Source organism: Lytechinus variegatus, chromosome 3 (assembly GCF_018143015.1).
Source record: "Lytechinus variegatus isolate NC3 chromosome 3, Lvar_3.0, whole genome shotgun sequence".
Taxonomy (NCBI): Eukaryota; Metazoa; Echinodermata; class Echinoidea; order Temnopleuroida; family Toxopneustidae; genus Lytechinus; species Lytechinus variegatus.
Genome location: NC_054742.1, coordinates 32,063,725 through 32,074,509, shown reverse-complemented (window position 1 = coordinate 32,074,509; position 10,785 = coordinate 32,063,725).

Below are 10,785 nucleotides of genomic sequence, written 5' to 3'. Positions count from 1 at the left end.
CAATGCATTGTTTTGAAGCAATTTGCGAACGATTTGGGGTGCCCATAGCGCGAGAAAAAACGGAAGGCCCGACCACACAGTTGTCATATCTTGGGCTGGTAATAGATAGCGTTTCTCAGCAGGTTCGGGTACCGGAGGACAAAATTGAGAAATTAGTAGGGAAATTAAATTGGGCGGTACAGAAACAAAAAATTTCCCTAAGAGACATTCAGTCGATTGTAGGTAGTCTAAACTTTGTATGTAAGGCAATTGCTCCAGGGCGAGCATTCATGAGACGGCTCATTGACTTAACTAAGAGCGTTAAGCGTCCTTTTCACATGGTTAGGTTGACGAGAGGGGCTAAGGCTGACTTGCGGGTTTGGTTGGAGTTCTTGGCACATTTTAATGGTCAAGTTTTCTTCCGGGCTCCAGGCTGGTTTGGAAGCGAGGAAATTCAGTTTTTCACTGATGCGGCGGCTGGCATTGGTTTTGGAATTTTCTTTGGAGGCAGGTGGGCTCAATCCAGGTGGCCTGCTGATTTCCAGGCCGGTAGGAGGTCTATAGCTTTTTTAGAGCTATTCCCTATTTGGGTAGGCTTGGAGATTTGGGGCATGGAGCTAAAGGACAAGAATATATTGTTTAATTGTGATAATCAGGCCGTGGTGGCAGTACTTAACAAGCAGTCGGCGCTATGCCCTGATATTATGGTTTTGGTGAGGAAGGTGGTGATTATATGTTTAAGCAATAATATAGTGTTGAGGGCTAGGCATGTACATGGATGTGATAATGGTATAGCTGATGCACTATCTCGATTTCAGATGCCGAGGTTCCATGCGTTAGCACCGGGGGCCGCCCGGGAGGGCGTGGAGGTTCCAGTCCGTCTTTGGAAGAGCTGGCTATCGAGAGAAGTCGACTGCTGATGGCTTCTAGGGCAGCTCGAACACACACAACTTACTCTATTGCCTTGGGGGCATACGTGAAATTTTGTAAAGTGTACGGATACGACCCCCAGCTACCCCCTAATGTAGAATGGGTGGCGCAGTTCATTTCTTATTTATCCTTTATGGGATATGCAGGGTCTACTATTCAAACATACATATCTGGGTTGGCATTTTATATGAGTTCATCTGGGCTAAAGGATGTGACCAAGAGTTTTGTGATTACAAGGTTAATTGAAGGGTGTAGGCGAAGTACTTTGAGAAGAGATGCTAGGCATCCAATCACATTGTCTGTGTTCAATAGAATGCTCGCCTACTTGAGGCATGTTTGTGGTAGTCATTACGATGTTTTGATGTACTCTGCTGCTTTTTCAGTGGCATTTTATGGTTTGTTGAGAGTTAGTGAGTTGACAGTAGAGTCCAGGCATAGATGTGAGTCTATTCTGCAGCACACAGATGTTAGGGTCACTGGCGATGCACCGCATCGCAGGGTGGAATTATTCCTAAGGAAGTCAAAGACTGACCAGCGGGGAAATGGGTGCACCATTTCGATACCAGAGTTGGGGACAGTTAGCTGCCCTGTGATGGCGGTTATTCGTTATTTAGAAATCCGCCCAAAGAATGGTGGAGCCTTCTTTTGTTCATATGGTGCTCTCCCGCTAACTAGGCGTGAATTTGGAAACATGATAAAACGATGTTTGACATACGGGGATATGCCGGCGGCAATGTTTTCATCGCATTCCTTTCGTATTGGGGCGGCTACGACCGCTGCCATGGCCGGTTGCTCGGATGAGGAAATCCAACGCATGGGGCGTTGGGTTTCGAGTGCACATCGGAGATATATAAGACTCGGCATGGTTAAGTAAAAAAATAAAAAAAAAAAAAAAAAAAAAAAGAACGAAAATATATATGAAATGATGATTTTAGGTTATTTGACATTTTGACCAAAATCAGGTGTAAGTTATCTTCCAATAATGTCACAACGCGTTTACTTTACGCGAGGACATGTGCTTTAATCAAAGCCGTGGCCGATGGGTTGTTGGATATTTGGGTGTATAATTCTCAATATATCTGCTTACATGGTATTGTTTTATTTTATTCAGCCCTATTCAGAAGCAGGGTGGTATGTTCAGTGCCAAGAGGCTTGTTTACAAAGGAGCCCTTGTTACAGTATACATTATACATTATACATTATGCATCATATATTATACATTATACATTATACTTTATTACATTCTTTATACAAAATGAAGAAAGAGATGGTACTATATTGATGGGAATGTGTTTATACGTTATACATTATACATTATACCTTATACATTTTACATTATACATTATACCTTATACATTTTACATTATACATTATACATTATTATAAATTGATTGGAATGTGCTCAGACATTATACATTATACATTATTATATATTGGTTGGAATGTGTTTATACATTATACATTATTACATTATACAAAAGGAAGAAAGGGATAGTACTATATTGATTGGAAGGTGTTTGGAACATCAGATTGATCATAACGACCCCCCCCCCCCCCCCTGTACATGTTGATATCAATATACATGTATCATCAAAATAACTCTGGGCTTAATATTGAATGAGTAAGTGCGGGTTTAATGATATCACACAATTACGAGCATTCTGCTTTTTAGAGAGAATGTTACAACGGTATAATGACGTGTTTAATATCAATGCTTTCAGGATTAAGGGGAGGGGTCAAAAATGTGATTACATACATTGTATCTTGGAGGGGAAAACCCCGTGATGAAGGGGTGGTGAAGGGTAGCAGACCTTTCAGGGGAAATTTTCATACTTCAAAATTCTGCCCAGCCCTCTTTTCTTGTTTTCTATTACAGGACCTGTGGTGTGGATCATAGGGGACTCGATAGTGTTTTGGGCACATCGCAGGGCGAAGAACACCGGCGAGGCTGACCTTGGACTTGGAACGTCGGTCCGCTGGTTGGGGAAAAGGGGGCTACGAATTGAAGGGGTAAGCGATTGGTTAGATAAGATGGGTCGGAGTGAACCAAAGCCTTCAGTAGTAGTATTGCATGTAGGAACGAATGACATTGAGGCACTGTCCAAGAAGAAGCTGGCTAGTTTGACGTATAGACTTTTTGACGCCAATAAGGACAAATTTCAAATAGTGTGGTCGGACATTTTGGAGAGGGTTTGGTACCCCGCTGGCTGTACAGGAGATCAAGGTAAATTGGACTTAAAGAGAAGGGCGGCCAATAGGTACGCCAAGGCTTTAGCTGCAAGATTTCATGGTAAAGCCATACCGCATCCATCAATATCCCATAATGACATTTCGCTGTACAGAACTGATGGCCTACATCTGGCCGATGAAGGGTTGGACAGATTTATCAGTGAGTTAAAAGTTGGTCTTTCATATCTTCGTTGAGTATGTATTTATACATTTTACCTTAGTCGCTCCGGCGTGACCGACTCCAGACCGTCCGATCCGATAGTATGAATAAGGGTTTTGGCTGGTCTGGAGCCGGTTTCACCAGTGTGTCTATGCTTTCATAATGTATCATTTGTTGTTATTTAGCTGCTCATGCATTTACGTTCAATGTATGCAGGCATTAAATCATGTTGGGGTCAGTTATGGATAACCTAGATATACATTGTAATGGAGGAATGAGCAATGTTCCCTGGTACCCCCCCCCCCCCCTGGTAAAAGCACTAAGGATGATAACGTTGGTGAATACTAGTAGAATGATCCTGTAATGGTTGCTAAGATTTATTGAATATCTTGGTAGATACGAGTAAAATTTTGACGTGTTTGTTGGCGGTCGATCATATATAAATAAATTATATATTCTCGTTTGGCGGTAATTTGGCAATTAGGCCACCTGAAACACGTATTTTCCAAGAATAATTGGGTATTTCTGGTCATGCCAGGGCAGGCATGTGGATTTTAATCAATTATGTTATGTTATTATGTAAGTTGCAGGTCCCCACTCGTTACCTAGGTGAGGGGGACCTATTTGTACATACAAATGTTTGAGAACGCTGTTAAACTGAAATAATTGTGTCATGCTTAAAGTTTAATCTTAGCCTGACCTGATCTTAAAGGCGGGCAGGCTGGTCTATAGTCATGGGCATTCATATATCTCTATATGCTATATTTATGTCATCTGTAATCCACCGATAGCTCATAATTAATAGCTGTGCTGGGATTCCGGTCCGGCTAGCAGGGAACCAGTGGGAAAACAGCCATGAATTTTAAACATTGAAGAACTTACGAGGGGGGCCTTCTAGCCGGGGTTTAACCCCTCTCCGAGGAGCTTATTAAACAAGGGTATCGGTTGGTTACAGACATTATCGGTATATGTATATGTGATGATATTCATACACTGTACACAAAAAGCAGAATTGGTAAAGATGCACATTCATCTCTATTTTCATTAAAGCCACGACAAATCGCAATTCACTTGTTCTTGTTGTTTTGTTAGCCGTGAATAATGGATTTTAAAGACGGCTTGACGATTTAAAATGATTTATTAGCGGGCTAGCAAAATACACATTTTAGTTTGTTTTGATTTTGAAAGGGGGCGTGGTTGCCCGAGAAAGGGCTCGTGACCCGACCCGTAAAGGGCGGGGCAGCGCTTTTTGGCGCCCGCGCCAAAGAATTTGGGCACAATGCCAGACATTTGCCGCGGTTGAGCTATGCGCGGATAAAAGTGCGGGGAATGCTTCATTTTCGTTTTGGCTTTCAATGAAGAGAGATGACGGTGCATGTGTAAAGCGTGCTTACAAAATTCCCACCTCCTCCCCATTACCATCCTCTAGTTATAATTAAGGGGGATGTTGACATATATATCGTGGGGGGATTCTTGCATATTATGGATATGGTTGTGTATTTATTGTCCTTGTGCATTCTTAATGTTATTTTGTTTATTTAGTTTTTGTTTGCAAGGAAGAAGTCAATTCGAAATTACTATGAAGCAGGTTATGCCTCAAACGTTCATGTGAGTTGTCATAAAAATCCAAGTTATGGATGGTTATAGAAAAAATCTGGGGATTGAAATTATAATTTTCTCAGGTCATTTGAGAAGAAATGTTTATGAATTCATAATTTCTATGTATGTTTTATTTTCCTCTACCATGAGCATTATATATGAAGAAATGTTTGATAAGATTGCATAGGCTTCATTTCAGATAAAGTTATTTCTCGGGTCTGCATCGGACTCCTTAGGAATTAGACGGAAGTATTGTCCCAATTTTTAGGCTTCTTCAAGTTCAGCCGAATGTTCAGGTCTTTAGGCGTAGTATGTTGGTATACTTATGTGAATTTGTATGGTAATTTTGTCATGGTGTATTTATTATTAATACTGCCCACCTTTGGTATAGGAAGCAGCTCACGCATCAGTCAGATTTGAGTTATGGTTTTTAAATATCTGTTGTGTGCTGCCCGTTCAGGCAGAAATTGTGAAGAAATGATCGTTTTGGGGAAAGATATTGAAGAAAATATTATTTAGTTTAATTGCATTGATGTATATGTTAATGACGAACACGCATTGGTCATTTACAACGAGTGATACTTTCGTACCTTGCTTCCCTTTGCCAGAGTATGGCCATATTAGTGAATTTCGTTTGGTGAAACAAATTTCTTTCTGAATTCAATTTCCTTTATTAAAGTTCCTTTAAGGGGCTCAATATTTTCAGTGGGATGAAAATTGGATACCTATAGTTGGCTTGAATACCAGCAGTAGTTGATCTTGGCAAAGTGTGATTAGGGGGGGGGGGGGGGGGGTACAAGTACTTTTGCATTTATATTTTCCAGGGAAGTTGTATTTGTTGAATCTATATGATACTCTATAATGAATGGTGTATGAAGTAGTTGGAGGGTGATGGTATACTTTTCATGGTTAATTTCAGAATCTAGGCAGAGCCTAGGCTGATAGAAGAGCGTAACACGAATCCAAATTCGAGGGTGTTTGACCTGGTCGCACACCAATCCTAACAACGATCGTCGTGCATAAGTGGGCCGTAAGGGAATTTTATCCTCCTGTCCTATTTTGGCCAGTGGGCAGGCGGGTTTTCGCCCTTACTCGTTTTTGGGAGGAGTGTTGACGCCTTGTGTGTTGTTGAAAAACAAGCAGTTGAAGTTCTGGGGGCATGATTTCAGTAAGAGGCGCATTATTAAAGTACCTCCTTTTTTCCTTTCCATGCCAGGGCAGGCATGTGGATTTTAATCAATTATGTTATGTTATTATGTAAGTTGCAGGTCCCCACTCGTTACCTAGGTGAGGGGGACCTATTTGTACATACAAATGTTTGAGAACGCTGTTAAACTGAAATAATTGTGTCATGCTTAAAGTTTAATCTTAGCCTGACCTGATCTTAAAGGCGGGCAGGCTGGTCTATAGTCATGGGCATTCATATATCTCTATATGCTATATTTATGTCATCTGTAATCCACCGATAGCTCATAATTAATAGCTGTGCTGGGATTCCGGTCCGGCTAGCAGGGAACCAGTGGGAAAACAGCCATGAATTTTAAACATTGAAGAACTTACGAGGGGGGCCTTCTAGCCGGGGGTTTAACCCCTCTCCGAGGAGCTTATTAAACAAGGGTATCGGTTGGTTACAGACATTATCGGTATATGTATATGTGATGATATTCATACACTGTACACAAAAAGCAGAATTGGTAAAGATGCACATTCATCTCTATTTTCATTAAAGCCACGACAAATCGCAATTCACTTGTTCTTGTTGTTTTGTTAGCCGTGAATAAGTGAAATTAAAATCAGTCAGATGCATATATCAATATGGAATTCTAATAATAAGCACCTATGTATACTGAACATGGGGGAGATGCCACACATAATAATTTCGCGAAGTAGTCTCGTATTGCCCGAGTCGTGACGAGGGTAATAGGTCTGGTGAGAGGACTATGTGATTTATCTCCCAAATGAACGCCAGTCCAAAATGTTATTATTACCTATAGCTTTATAATTTAGAATTGACGCTATTATTTTGTAGATATCTGCATGTTTGCCTGCCGTTACTTCAGGTTGTTGGCTTGCCAATTTTTTGACACGCGTTTAAAACGAGTACATAACGTTGAGCTTGGAGTATATCAGCCGGGAATATAAATTATGTGGGTCGAGAATTCTCCATGTTTACAGATGTGCAACAAGAAAATCTCACTTTCTTTGAGGAGGGGTATATTTATATGTGGTCACTGGGTCATTACTTATTAATGAAGAAATCGACAAGTGCCCATGTTTGAATGGTGGAAATATACCAAAAGCATCAATCATGTTATCTTTCAAAATATGTCAAATAACCATGTAATCCTTTATACCATTACATTACAAATATTAGAGCGGACAGTTAATTAAAAAAAGAAAAACGATCCCGGATATTTTGTATAGACAGTATATAAAAAGGGGTTTAAAATTAGAAAAGTTCTGTAGAATTATACATTTGTAATATCCTGAAGATTTTTCCACATTTAAACATTGGATCAAATCCATTTAAGCAAATGACGATATAACTGTCAATATATTTCCGCTTGAGTGAGCACCACTTTCTTTTGAAAAGTTAGTGAAAATGATTTGCGCAGAACTTTGAAATAGTTATGCGAATAAAAGTAGAGTTTTATCATTAAGAACACATGAAATTTAGCTAGTAAAATTGATTTGAAGATACATTTTACCTTTTTAAACTTGTTTCCTTGTCTAAAACACTTCGAAGAGTGCCATTGCGCCCCACCCCACTCCCCCACACACGAAGGGAGGCCATCGTGACGATATTTGCTTTGTACAGAGCTGTGATTTTCATGAATTGGCTTAGGCTTGATTTTCATTTGTTAATCATTGTCAAGCTTGGGAAAAGTGTGGAGAAACAAGTAATAAATGAAAAATGAAATGTAAACCCACTTTAAGTGATAAAAACTTAGTGAAAAAATATTGGAGATGTCTGATATTAAGATTTTGTTTAATTTAGTTATGTCCTCAGATCAAGCTGGCACAACAAGGGAAAAGGTTGTGCTTACTAAGTGTTAAAATTTTGATTTCGGTGGCAAATTGTTACAAAATATTTGCCGTTTTATTTCAATTGACTCAAAGTGCAAGGGAAATGTATGAGAAATGTTTCGCAGGGTAAGTTTGATTTCTGCGCAGATTTCTGCGAGCTTTACAAAAATGGACAGTGCTCACTCTAGTGTAACATTCTGCCAAAATTTTTACTCTCATTGGATATATAGATGAGACCAAAACCCAAGAATATATTTGGAAAAATTACCCACATGTTGTATATTTTTAAATTCCCAGGGCTTTTTCAAAGTGTAAACTTGTTTGGATACGCACTGTTTATTAACAAATGCGTTTCTCCTAGAATTTCGTCTAGTCTCTAGGGAAAGCTTTAAGTCCACTTATGTATTTACCCTCTATAATTCATGAAGTTTAGAACATTAAAAGCACACATGATATTTTACAGTAAAATATGTTTTCACATGTTGTACAAAATGTAAGAAGGTGTAATAATGTCATTGTTGAATGAGTACACTTTATAGATATTGCCCCCCCAAATGATATTTCTAACTATTATTATGGAGACTGGAAGAAATGAATCCTTTTGATTATGAAGAGTGGCCTGTTTTCCACGACTTTACAACGTAAATGCATATTTTAATTGAAGTAAAGAATTAAGTACATAATGCTCCGAAAAGGAGGGGTAACCTTACGATTATGTTTATGTTGAGTGTCATCTGGAAACCGAAATACAAAGCAAAGCAATGATTGCAGAATTTACTGACTATATTGATTCAAATGACCGCAATTTGCAATCAATCATAAAAATCAAATGTACGAGTTATCGCTAAGCTTTGAATTGCGGGACCCAGATCTGTTCCAAGTCTACTTAAATTCACAATTTTATCATATTGTCATGACAGCCAGAATAACACGTATCATGTGACATGTACAGAGGGTTGGCCGCTAAATGCTCCCACAATTTGAATTTCAAAATTTTATCTCGCGCCAAAGGGTGTAGATCATTTTCAGAGAGCTAAATGAAGCAGTAAAAGGAAACAGGGATGAAGGCAAACAACCCCTTATAATTGTTAAAGTAATTTTTAAAAGATATAATATATAAGAATAATAATAATAAAGAAAATCAAAGAAAAAAGAGAATCTAAGGAGAGTTGAGATACTATGACCACTGCCATTCTATGCAGAAAAAAAACAATGTTACCTGAAGGTGTAAACCTTGCCCCGTATCAAAATATGAAGGCGCCACCCTCGATAGAGCTTGAAGTCAAAAGGCAAGTACGATCATGAACAAGTGCGGCGTTGGAAATTAGGCCGTTATTATTTATATAGATTTCAAGTGTACAATACCCACTGTGATTTGTCATATTTCCATCAGGTTTTGATACGTTTCATCGGTCGTGTATATATGAAGGTATACCACTGGCTGACATGATCAGTAATTTATTTAAAATGACAGGAATATTTGCTGATAGGTACTGATGACCAGTTATATTGACGGGAACGGTTTTGATTTGAGGGTGACCTATCAAATCAAACAGAAAAGATCATCATCACTATCGTAAAATCACTTTTGTTGGGGATTAGAATAACTACTGTACTCTTGTTTAATTTAAGACTGCAGAACTGTTCCAAAGGTACATCGTACATGTAATTGTTAATAACGTCCTTGATGATGAGTATTATTTGTCAGAAAAATCGTTCGGGGAAAAATCGTTTCCTGCATAATTCATAAAATTTTGATTTTGGTTTATCTAAAACTTAAACACCCTTGCCGGCATTGATGTCAGTACCGGGACAGTTTCTTGTAAGGAAAAACTCTGCTAAGCGATGGAGAAAGCCTAATTACGATCATGTTGAGATTCATGACGTCATGTTTGAGTTTGTTTAATCATTCATGGGATTATTCCAGGTCTTGTTTTTTTGCTTTGGAATAATAAATAGAAACTCATATAGAGTTAATCATTGCGTTGGTGTATATTCATATATGCATACTGCGACCTATTCACCAAGTCAAAGAAGGTAATCTTGATTTAATTTAAGCAGTATATAATTCCTGTTTGATTGATCTCTGTTGATTACTCTATGTTAAATTTACATAATGAACAAAAATCCTGATTTCGTCCTTTCGAATAATTTTGGTATTGTACTTCATAAAATGATCCTGTGGACTAACACCTAGTAAGGGAAATAAAAGAATGTATGCAGCTATTGAAAAAAGGTATTAACGAAGATGTTGAAATAAGGAATACGACAAGTTTTTAATTGTTTTATTTAAAAACTACTTCTTTTTGTTGAATTCCAAGTAATATGATCATTTTAACCTTCTTTGGAATATCACCATGTCCATAAGTTGGCCTAAATATAAGCAAAGATTTAGAGAAAAATAATGGTTTGATTAAAATCCAGGAAATTAGATAATTTATTCATGGTTTTCCACTGTTTAATTTGTGACGTCATAATAAAACATGACGAATGAAAAAAATCTAAGCTTTTAAAATTTATGACTCTTTTCTTCTTTGACGGATTTTCACAGAACCCTCACAAATTCTCTATTATCAGAGCAACTTCCCCTTGAATAATCCTTTTCAAACGATAAAACCATATCTTCCCATTAAACACAGACATTCACACAAGAAATACATTGATTTTACCGACTGATGGTTTGACGGTATAATTCAACGTCAATATTTTCCCAGGATGATCAAACACTCAATGGGATTTAATTTCAACACCGAATACAGACAATTTTCAAAGTAGCAATTACTCTTGTTCGACCAGATGCATTGGTTGTATACAGATATTTTATATTATTTTAGTAACGTCCATATGACAATACAAAATGC